This window comes from Otolemur garnettii, unplaced genomic scaffold (genome assembly GCF_000181295.1).
Source record: "Otolemur garnettii isolate 467f Iridium unplaced genomic scaffold, OtoGar3 scaffold00118, whole genome shotgun sequence".
In the NCBI taxonomy this organism is placed as follows: Eukaryota; Metazoa; Chordata; class Mammalia; order Primates; family Galagidae; genus Otolemur; species Otolemur garnettii.
Window position 1 is genome coordinate 1,246,822 of NW_003852513.1, and position 12,096 is coordinate 1,258,917.

A 12,096-nucleotide genomic window follows, 5' to 3' on the forward strand; every position below is an offset into this window, starting at 1 on the left:
AACCCAGGAATGGATTAACAAGCTGTGGTATATGTATACCATGGAATACTATTCAGCCATTAAAAAAATGGAGACTTTATAGCCTTTGTATTAATCTGGATGGATGTGGAACACATTATTCTTAGTAAAGCATCACAGAAATGAAGAAGCATGAATCCTATGTACTCAATTTTGACATGAGGACAATTAATGACATGGTAGAGGTGAGGGAAGGGGAGAGCAGAGTGAGAAAGAAGGAGGGAGAGGTGAGGGAAAGGAAGAGTAGAGAGAGGGAAGGAGGGAGGGGATGGGGTCTTGGTGTGTGACACATCTTTTGGGAGCAAGACACAATTATAAGAGGGACCTTACCTAACAAATGCAACAACAACAAAAATAATAATAAAATTAAAAATAAAATAAACAATTCAATTTTAAAAATGGGCAAAAGAGATTTAAGCAGATACATCAACAAATAGGATATATGTATGGCAAATAAGCACATAAAAATTCTGTGTGTTTAAAATCATTAATCATTAAGGAAGTCATATTACAATTGTGAAATACTACATATACATATTAAAGAATGTCTACAATGAAAACATTAACAATGTCTAGTGTTGAGAACAACGCAAAACAATGGAAATCTTCAGATATTGCTGTGGAATGTAAAATGGTATAAATACTTTGGAAAAGAATTAGATAGTTTATTGATAAAGTTGAAAATATACTTACCATAAGTGCCAAGAAAATTATATCTAGGTATTTCACCCAAGAGTAATTAAAACATCTACTTACATAGAAACCTGGATATGTTTATAGTAGTTTCACTAATAATTGTCCAACACTAAAAACAACTGCCCTTTTAACTAGTGAACAGACAAATTGTGGTACACCATACAAAGATATACTACCTATTAATAAAACTACTGACAAATTAATGAATATAATAACACATAGATGAATTTCAAATGCATTGTGCTAAGTTAATGAAGCTAGATTTTAAAAGCTATCAAGAGTATGTGATTTACATAATATATTAAAGAACGAAAAACTGCAGAAACAGAAAACAGATCAGTGGCTGCAGGTTTCAGGTGTGGAGAAAGCAAGTGATTATAATGGGGTATCCCATAGGACTTCTGGCAGGGTGGAATTGTTTGGCATCTTGATTCTGGGGTGGCTATATGCCTGTACATATTTGCATAAACTCCTAGAACTGAACACCCAAAGGAGTGAATTTACGGTATGTAAATTTTAAAAAGTGAATTAAAACAAACAAAAAAACACCTTAAGAACCATGTCAGTAAAAAAAAAAAAAAAAAGTAATTCCAACATGTCATTCCTTCTCCATGGTGTCCTATTACAAAGCACTGAGTGATAAAGCCCCTGTTACTTTTCTAGCTCTAATAAACTGCTTCAGCACACCCTCTGCCTTTCCTTTATGCATTAACTATCACTGCTTGTAACTAATTTACTCTATACAAGAATGCAGTGAGATTTCCACATGGGGAAACTGAAGCCAGAGAGTTTAAGTAAATTGCATGAGTATACCTAGCTGATTTGTTTTATCTAAAAAAATTTACTTAATGGTCACAACATAAGGGTATATGGCACACCTCTTGGGTGCAAGACACAACTATAAGAGCGATTCTACCTGACAAATGCAAACATTTTAACCTAGTTATTTGCACACTCACGTTAACATGAAATAAAAAAAATTCAAATTCTAGGTCTTCACAAATCAAAAACCTGTGGCCTCCTTTTCCCTAAGAATCTAGGCTCTATGCTGAAAAAATTACTGAAGGAGGGAATGGTAGGCTAGACATATGAATGGTTTCACTTTTTTGTGTAACAAAGTATAATTTATGTAATTATTTCCAAGGATTACACTTGGGAGAGTCTGCAGGTAGAAGACAAAGTGACGTATAAGTGATAAAGGGCAGAAAGGCATAACATACTGGCTCAAGCCAAGCATAATATCTGTCAAATTTCTTTTTCCTCACTTTCCAAATGCACATCATTTTGACTATTTCATTTCTGCTGTTTGCTATTCTAGTTGTAGCACAAACCACAAATCACTGCAAATTGCAGATTTTCTCAATCATTAAGGATTTATAATAGGTTAATTTTTAAGTAGGCTGCACTTCACAGCTGCAAAGCTTTTGTCTGATTTCTAGAGCAAATGAGAAGCCATTATTGGATTGAATGACCTTTCCATGGCATGACTAGCAAAAGGAAAACGTCACATGGACAAAACAGGTTGCTCTGCCAGGTAAGGTGAGGTAATGGCAAAGCCTTACTAAACAGAGTGCCAGACTCGATGGCACAACATATGGCTCCCTGTCTGTTTAGTATCAAACATGATGAGAATTATAACCAGATCACAAATTCAGGGCATGCCTGAGATAATAAAACTGATACACAACCTAGGAAAGCTTTACAATCAACTGTTAATAAGGGGAGGAAGATAAAATGCAGTTTGGGTGTCTAACACTTTTCTTTACAAACTGTTCTAAGCACAATGATGGGCTTATTTGATGTTGCTTGTTTTTTAATAATGTCTATTGCACAACCAACGCACGTATTTCAAAAAGTGTATTTGTGTGCTTGCTTCGGCAGCACATACTCTAAAATTGGAACGATACAGAGAAGATTAGCATGGCCCCTGCGCAAGGATGACACGCAAATTCATGAAGCATTCCATATTTTTGAGAAAGGTGAGAAAAAATGTTTTCAATAAATGAGATTCATACCATTGTTTACCTAAAAGAAAAAAAAAAAGTGTATTTGTTAGACTGAATTCAGTAGTTTACCCACTTCTGGCAGTAACAAATATCTGAGGTTGGGCAAGATGGCTCACACCTATAATCCTAGCACTCTGGGAGGCTGAGGCGAGTGGACTGCCTGAGCTCAGAAGTTCAAGATCAGCCCGAGCAAGAGTGAGACCCTGTCTCTAAAAATAGCTGGGCATTGTGGTGAGCACCTGTAGTCCCAGCTGCTTGGGAGGCTGAGATAAGAGGACTACTTGGGCCCTAAAGTTTGAGGTTGCTGTGAGTTATGATGCCACAGTAGTTTTCTAACTTGAATTTCAAAGGCACTGATAACCATGTAAATATCATTTATATAAAAATGGCCACTGCAGAAGTCATGTCTGACAAATAATGCCACAGAATGATAGAGATTGGACATCTAGAAGTTATGCATTTAGTGCTCAAAGAAAGGAGAAAAATCATTCCTTCAGTAAATACTTCTTGTTTGTAAAAGGAAAAAAAACACCAAATATCTAACTTAAAATCATTTTAATGATTAAATATCCACATTTAACAAAGTTCACAATATACTGGAACTAGTATTTGAGCAAGGCAATTTATTAAGATGTCAATGTGTAGTTCAAATTTACTTCAAGGAGTCCTTTCAACTTTCAAGGACTTGCTAACAATTTGGATCCAATAATGTTCTTTTTCTAAAACTCTGTTGGTAATGTGTGGTTGTTACATTTAACATTTTCTCCTTTCTCTCATGCATTTTAAACTCAGGCATCCAACTATTCCTTTCTTATACACCGTGAGACCTCCAAAGGTCTTCAGGTAGACCTATGGCATGTGGCAATAAACAAAAAGTCTTCAATAATAACAATGAAACACCAGCAGGGGTCCTGAGGCTATTTCCTTTTGATCTTCTAGAGTAAATTCTTTCTCCTTTAACATGGCTCACTTTGCTTTAGTGGCACTTACAGGCACCAAAGTCCACCGACCCACACAGCCTTTGAATGATTGGGTTAGGAATGCAGAGGGAGGAAAACTTCTGCTGACTAGGACTCGTGGGAGCAAACAAAGCTTCTAGGACTCCAGTCTGAGGCTGCATGTCAAGTTAATGCAGACCTCTGACCGCTTGAGACGATGGTCAGGCATTTTACTCTTTGCCAGGCACAAATCATTTCATGTCTATATTGGCTTTCTCAACAACTGTATTTCTTCTACTTTGAGAAAGAAATCTTAGAGCTACTAACAAAGGCATCACACAGAGTGATGGTACTGACACGGATCAAAGCCCTAGGGTTCCTCTTTGTGCCTCTCTATACTCCTTGAAAGACATTCATGAAGAATTGGCTGAGATCTACCTCATCACTCCTAGGTATTGGGAACGTCAAAAGCCACTCAAAGGATGTCAAAGTTTGGAAATGACTGCCTCAAATGTCACAATCCCTAAATATGTCCCTGTCAATGTTTTTTTTCTAAAACACACCACAATAATCTCTCTCATAAAAATCAAACATTTAGGAACTAAAACTCACAGCAGGAAACTTGGAGATAATCACATCCAACACCTACTCTGAAATACTCAAGTAGTAAAGTGCCCCCACTATCTTTATTGGTGTCTGTGGATGCGCGTGAGTATTTCTGTACTAAGGTGGCATAAAAACCAGGGGAAATAGCAAATTCATTATTTTGGAAACTAGTACTCAAAACTAACTTACAATTTTTATTCAAGATGTTCATTTTTGGCTTGGCGCCTGTGGCTCAAGCGGCTAAGGCACCAGCCACATACACCTAAGGTGGCGGGTTCAAATCCAGCCCGGGCCCACCAAACAACAATAATGGCTGCAACCAAAAAATAGCCAGGCGTTGTGGCGGGCGCCTGTGGTCCCAGCTACTTGGGAGGCTGAGACAGAAGACTCGCTTAAGCCCAGGAGTTGGAGGTTGCTGTGAGCAGTGAAGCCATAGCACTCTACCCCAGGGGGACAGCTTGAGACTCTGTCTCAAAAAAAAAAAAAAAAAAAATGTTCATTTTCATAAGAGATATGTAGTTTCAAAATCACTGACAGATTCTTTTCCTTCATGGGGAAAGAAAAGAGACAGAACTAATATTTATTAAATACCTATGATGTAGTATGGTAACTTATATCTATTATTGTTCTTTTTATAATAATGAAGAAATTAGTGATTAGAGTATTTGAATAGCTCCTTCCAGACGGTACTTGGATTTAGAGCTCTACATTATACTATCTCTTGGTAATAACTGGGAAATTCAGTATTCTAGGGGAAAAGGAAAACTTTATTACTGTTCATTCCTAACCAAGAAATTATTAAATAGCTAAGCCAAAGAGCTAATGAAGTTGGGCTGATGGAGTATCCTTTGTAGTCACCCCAAGTAAAGAAGACATCTGAACTGTCATAGGCCATGCTTAGTTTACTGTAATATAGAATCTGATAAGAAACAAAGGCTGCATGTGAGGAAAAAGATTCCCCAAACCCATGAGCCTCAAGTGCCATATGTTTGGTCAATACCATTCTGGAGAAAAAAAGATCTAGAAAGCATATAGAACAAAGGAAGCTGGAGAAATTCCAGAAGTGGGTGGGGATGAGGTGGAGAAGTTCTGAGTGTCCCAAGTTAGATCTGTGACATGGAGATGAAGTGCTTCCGGGCTCTGAGACACACACAAATAAGACTTTACTGATGACCAGCAATATTTACATTTTTAGCAGGCTCCAGTGATTAAACAGTCTTTTCTGTCTTAGCCACTAGTTATCTGCTTTTATTTTCAAACCCCAAGAGAAAAAGAAGAAACTTTGCATAAAATTCTATATGTATGTAAAATACATGCCATTATCTAAAGTAGCGTTTTCAACCCTTTATATCTGAGGGCGTACTTGACCCTATAGTTGTTTAAGCACACTTAAATTATGTTGCTCAAAAAGGAAAAAAAAGAATATACTTGCTGTGCTTTGAACTTCTTTTGAAAATAATGTAGTTAATGATCTTTAAAAATTTTCAGGGCACACCTAAGATTCTCTCATAGCACACAGGCTAAAAATTGCTGATCTAAAAAGATTACTATATTAAGAAGCATCTGATTATCTAATTTTTGAGAGATCAGAATTTTGACAATTTATTAATTCCTAAAGATTATATTTAGAATCAGATTAAATATCCCATTTCTTCCTTCTTGCCCTTACCTCCCATACTCCCTGAGGCTTCTCTATTCTAGTCCTGTCCTGGTAAGGGTAAATGGGAGTGTCTCCTAGTGAGAATAAAACAAAAACCAAAATTACAGAGGCCAAAAAACAAAACAAAACAAAACACCCAAAACACAAACCTCTATTTTAGACATTAACCACTCAACTGCACTCTTATCAAGCCCTCAGAGGATATATCCTAAATATGGTAGCTATATTTATTTGTTATTTTCTGGGTGCCTGGAAATTAAGGCAGGTGGCTTTTCACCTTTCCTCTGAAAGGTGCTTAATAAAGATTATACATCAGGTAAATGATACACTGGGCAGGGACGCTTTTGGTGTATTCTGCAGGTTATTCTTACACTAGTGTGCCTCCCTCTTAATTTTGACTAGGTCAGCATGACTATCAGACTATCAGAAATCAGCATGTTAGCCTCTGAAGAGTTGTGTCCAACCAGTGCCATGCTCTGCCTCTGTCAACTTTTAGGCAAGTTCACCTGCAACCCTGAGCTCCTCTAGCTTCCAGTGTGGTGGATGGCTGCTGGGCCAGTAGCACACCTGCTCCGTGAGGAAGGCTTTATTCAAAACTGGAGAACACCATGGAGTGCTGAAAAGTAACAAGCCAAGAACTCATCATTTGCTTTGTTTGCCAGCTGCCAGCTGCCACACAAGACACAGTGGGTCACCTCCTGGTACAGTTCTGTGCCCAGAAGTTCCAAATTAGCACTGCTTTAAATTTCTTGCCACCACACTTCAGATATTACCACTATCATTTCCATTTTTGCTTTTAGAATATTCCAGGGACAACAGTCTTTCAAATCCTACCATCTAATTGGTGCTAAATTTACATATAGTCATGCTTCCTCCACTCTTGTGTAAAATGGATATTCTGGTCCTTTTCTGTCCATAAGAAAGGTGGGGGTGGGGCGAAGAGGAAGGAAGCTCCCTGCTTTAACTCTCTCCTAGCCCAGAGTCTCACTAGCAGATGAAGGCTGGGGAGCCCTACTTCAGATCTCATTGATGGCAGAGCAAAACAGCTGAATTTAACCTCACACTACTCACTAACTATGAACCCCATGGTACAGAGGCTGGCAACAGTTTGGCAAAAAGGAGGGAGTGGCAGAGTGAACACTTGAATTTTTTTTTTGCCTTTTTGAAAATATGTCATGATAAAAAAAAAAGCAATTCATTCTTAGTTATATTTCCTTTTGTGGATTTTGTTCTTTAGCAAGTTGTTTTTTGCTTAAATAACTTTCTAGAAAGCAAAACCCAGCAGTGAGAAGAATTATGTTAATAATGCCAGGAAATCTGTTTGCTTTGTTAAACTGAACTTCAAAAGCTCTTCAGTGAACATACATTTATGATTGCAAGTAATGCCTTTTCTTATATACACCTAAAATGTTTACTTTATTACTGCCTATTATAAGTGTGAAGTCTAAAAATGCAGCACCATGGCTGTTCAATTTCCAGGCCACAATTTTATGATAATCATATGAAATGTATTCATGTGTCAGCAGAACTGCCTAACAGTGCCCCAAATGGAGCTGTCAGCAGCTCTTTCTGATGGCCACACAAGCTCTGTCTCCAAAGCATCAACAAACTACAAGTAGAGAGCTCTTAACCTGAGAATTATAACTTACTTTGTAACATGTACTACCTTGCTACGTATAGCTCAGTTGATTGCTACTATTTCATAATGCAGGTGAAAAAAACTGAAAACTGACAGAAAACTGACTCAAACATATGAATGAGATAAATGACTGATCCTTTTATATGGCTGGATCCTCTTTTTTAGGTAGGGTCAAGTATACCACAGAGGACAAGGCTGCAGGATCCCTCTGCAGCTCATGTTCCCTACTGCCAGCCCTGGCACTGGCCAAGTGGTACCTGGAAGATACCTTCTGTCACCCTGACATCTCAGCGTGTATATACAGATCCAAAAACTGGAAATGAATAACGGCCTAAGTACTCTTCTCTAATCTCCCAAGTACTGGTTTTCCTGCAGCATTCATGTCCTCCACGCCTGTAAAACAAGTAGCCCTGGGGCAGTGTCCAGGGTACGGACTGAGATTTCAAGCAACATTTTCTTGCCCCCACATTTTTTTTTTCTTTTGAGGATTTACTACTCAGATACTATGCCATGTGTTTTTGTGCTCATGATTTCATTCAGAGGATCTGTCTGCTTGCAGAGGACCATGCACTTTGAGAAGGGGAAACAAGCAGCCCCTGTCAGGAACTGGGATGATGTCATAGCAAGTCATATGTATTTTGTGCTTTAGGCTCAAAGAATCAAAAAATGCCTAGGACCACTTCTCTGAATTAATAATGGCTCTGTGCAAATAACTTTAAGACAAGTCAATTTTTTTTTGTAGACCAAATTGCTTTTGAAAGAGTACCAAGTCCAGCTGTACTCCCAGGAAGGGAGCATAGTGCTCCACTAATCCAGCCCTCTTTGTAGACAGAGAACCCTGAGGTTCCCAGGAAGCTTACTTAGCCTGGCAAATGCTTGTCTGGGTACAGAGCTAGAGCCAGCATCCAGACTGCTGGCATCTCGGTCTGGTATAATGACTCTGGAGTGGTCTACAAGACAACCCTTTATAAATAAAAGGGATAACTTTGCAGGCTAAATTTCTACTTGTGGTCATATAATAAGTTTCACCAAGAAAAGAGAAAAATGTGCTCCAGTTTATGTAACGTGGGAAAAAGACTCCTGTGCAACGCCCCATGTGCCCTCCTTTTTCTGGAAATGTGTATCAAGTTCTAGGGAGCCAACCCCTAAAACAAATATTCACAAAGCACCCTGTGGTTTTATTTGCTTGTTTGGTTTCCCATGTGAAATAAAAATGTAAAAAGAAAGTGCACCTCAGGACCCTAATGATCAGAATCCCAAGGTGATAAAAGAAGGGCTCCATCTGCAATGGCTTGTCACCTCCTTGGAGCACAGGGCTGATGCTGCAAAGGAAGCACTTTTAAAATCACTTATGAACCTGGTATCATGTGAGATACACTATTCACACTATTTCATACAATTCATATGCTATTTCTAAGAAATACATACCATCATTCTCATTTTAAAGACAAAAACCAAGGCACATCCTCTAGTAAGTTAGACAAGAATCCTATCAGGTTTGTTGAGTTCTAAAGTCTATCCTAAGGTTCAGAGACTATACAGCTTTTCAATTAAATGGCAAATCATCCTCATGTATTTTAATAAATTCATTAAATAATTTCCATACGGATTTTGGACATAAACATGTCTCACACCAGCCTGCCACCTCTCTCATGGTAGAATCTAAGCAGAAAAGCACAAGAGTCAAAACAAACTAAAACATTGAAGGGTTCTATTGTTTTTGAATAAGTTATTGTTTTTCTCTAATCTGCCAAACATCACTATTGGTTAGCTAGTATGAGCAATTTTCTCACAGGAAATTTCTTGTATTTATAGCAGGCTAATTACTTTTTAGATGTGATTGTGCTATGTGAAGGGTTTTAAAATTCAATTTTGTCAAAAGCTGGAGGATTAATTCATGCCTCATCCCATACAAGTCTTATGGTTGAAGAGATTAAAAGCCACTGTAAAGGCCTATTACCACAGAACTCTGAGGTCTACTCTTAACTAAAGAATCCATTAATCTTTTTATTTTTTTACTATTCTAATCTACAAGACAGAGGATATGTTTGTTGTAAGTTCTACCTAATTGTGAAGGAAATATGTTTATTAGAAAGAGTAGTTTTATGTTTTAAGCTTGCATCTTAATCATGAATATACTTCATTAAGACATAAAAACAAAAAATTCTAGCAAATAAAATTCATTAATTTTCTTTTCTTTTAGTAAATCAGATCTATAGTATTATTGGCTACAAAAAGTGAGAAGTTAACTCTGATTAACAGTGATAACATACAACGCAGGAAAGCTTTACAATTGACGTTAACAAGGGAAGGAGGACAAACAACATAAATCACAACAAACATACCCTCTATCTTTAGATTAGAATAGTAAAAATAATAATAATAATGATGGATTCCTTAATGAAATAATTTTTGCCTGGCAAAGAGTAAAATGCCTAACCATCTTCTCAAAGGCAGATTACAGCTGTCATGGTCAGAGGTCTGCACTAACTTGACACGCAGACTCAGAGAGGAGTCCTAGAAGCTTTGTTTGCTCCCACCAGTCCTGATCAGCACAAGAAGAGTTTTCCTGAACGAAGGCGCTCTGTATCCCTAACCTAATCATTCAAAGGCTGTGCAAGTCGGTGGACTTTATTGCCTGTAAGTGCCACTAAATCACTCTCCCCAGTAAAACAGACACTTTACCATCTTTACAGATGTTTTTCATACACACTTTTCTCAAAAGCTACAATCTGTTATTTGCTACACAATAACTGTTAACTTGTTGAAATATGCAACCCTCTGCTGAGCCTCTTATTCTCATATCAGCAAAAGTAAATTACTCAGCTTTTGCTACAGTTTTTTCAGTGAAATATGGTAATGCATTTAAAAAATGATGTCACTTCACTACAGCAAAATGTCAGAATAGATGTCAGGTGAATCAACAAAGGTTTTTTTTATTTCATTTTGTTTATTCCAAGAGGCAACATCTATTTCTACATCTACATCAAGTCTCTCTCAAAGAATATGATACTACTATAATGAAGGCCTTTGAGCAGTTATGGGTTTTTTAAATAAGTGACCCTAAGAAGTTTCATAAGCTTTCAAGACGTCTCATCAATATATAGAGTACCTATTATTCATACTCAGTCTGTGAGATTTATATTTTCTCACCTCAAATATGAAAATTTCATTGGTGAGTAAAAAATATACACAAGTAAAATCACAAAAAGTAAGTAAGAATTTAGGAAAATATTAAGATTTCACAGGCAGTATATGAGTACTTGCCAAATGACATAAATCACCAGCATTCCCAAATAAAAAAAATGCCTTGTCCTAGAATTGGCTCATACCTTGCTTATGATTCTTGCTATATTATTCTTTGCTTTGTAGCTATTAGTAAGTACATCATAAGTTCCTCAAAAGGACAGATTTTGTTCTTCATTCACTGAAAGACACCTAACACTTTGCCAGTGCCCAGTAGAGGATTATCTGAAGACCTGAATGGATGACTAATGATGACACAGCAGTGACACTCGGACCAGCACAGTCCAAGTGTTCCACGTGCACTGATGAGTCACTGTGTTTTCTCTTGGTGTCTCTACTCTGCAAATGAGAGGCTCAGGCAGAGAGAACAAATGGCTTGCCCCAGTGTCCTAACTCTGCCACTCCCTTCAGTTCTCAGTGTAAAGATGACAGCATCAGGGAGATCTACTGTGACCCACCAGACAGGGCTAGCTACTCTTGTCACCCAATTGCATACAGGAAATCTCCACATTACCAACATCCAACTGATGATGTATGACTTGCACTTATGAATGGAGGCTATTACAGGTAACAGGTAAAGGTGCCTGTTCCAGCTTACATTTAAATTCAACTGAAGAAGAAACCTACTCAGAAGAAACATTCAGCTGAGCTCTCCTACAACAACTAGAGAAAAAGAAAGAACCCAGCCATGCCTGGAAGGGACCTTACCTCAAGTCATAGTTCAGGGAGCACAGTGAAGAGGTGGTGAGCTGGATACGGGATATGATCTGGAGCAGCAGAAATATGATAAATTGGGCAAGTGATTGTGACCCACAGGATCAGCTGGTCCCCCACAGAGGTCCGGGATCGGAGGAAGACTTTCTGGAGTTTTCAATTGTTTCAGGGAAGCTGCACACTGAGTGGAAAACTTGGAAGAGTAGGCAGACTTGAATAGTATATAGCAACCAGATTTGAATGGTGGTTGGAATGGACTTGCCATGGGTTTGGTAGCTGGCAAGGCAGCCATACTGACAAGGTCTCCAATGAGAGGGCTGCCATTGTGGGAAGGTTGTGAGAAGGTCTCAGCAGGGGCCTAAAGCACAGCTGTCTTAATTCTGCCTGCCAGGATCAGAACTCCACTCTTGGGACAGGCTGAAGGACTCCCATACTCCATGGGAACTGGAGTCAGGAGGCACTGTGAGACCTGCATTTGAAGGATTTCTGTGAGCTTTAAGATCCCAACCCGGAAGGGTCTCAAGGCTGAGGAAACAATCAGGCAATCACCAAAGGCAACTAAGTTTGGAATAA

General features: G+C 38.3%; 1 protein-coding gene and 1 non-coding gene across 2 annotated transcripts in view; one reads left to right on the forward strand and one right to left on the reverse strand.

The window, feature by feature from the left end:
• The window catches only part of RNGTT (RNA guanylyltransferase and 5'-phosphatase), a 354,972-nt gene that overhangs the window by 28,471 nt on the left and 314,405 nt on the right, over nucleotides 1-12,096 (reverse strand). The gene's annotated exons all lie outside the window — the stretch shown is intronic.
• On the forward strand, nucleotides 2,580-2,686 carry LOC111727688. Its single transcript, XR_002775173.1, has one exon. It is a non-coding gene; the product is annotated as a U6 spliceosomal RNA (small nuclear RNA).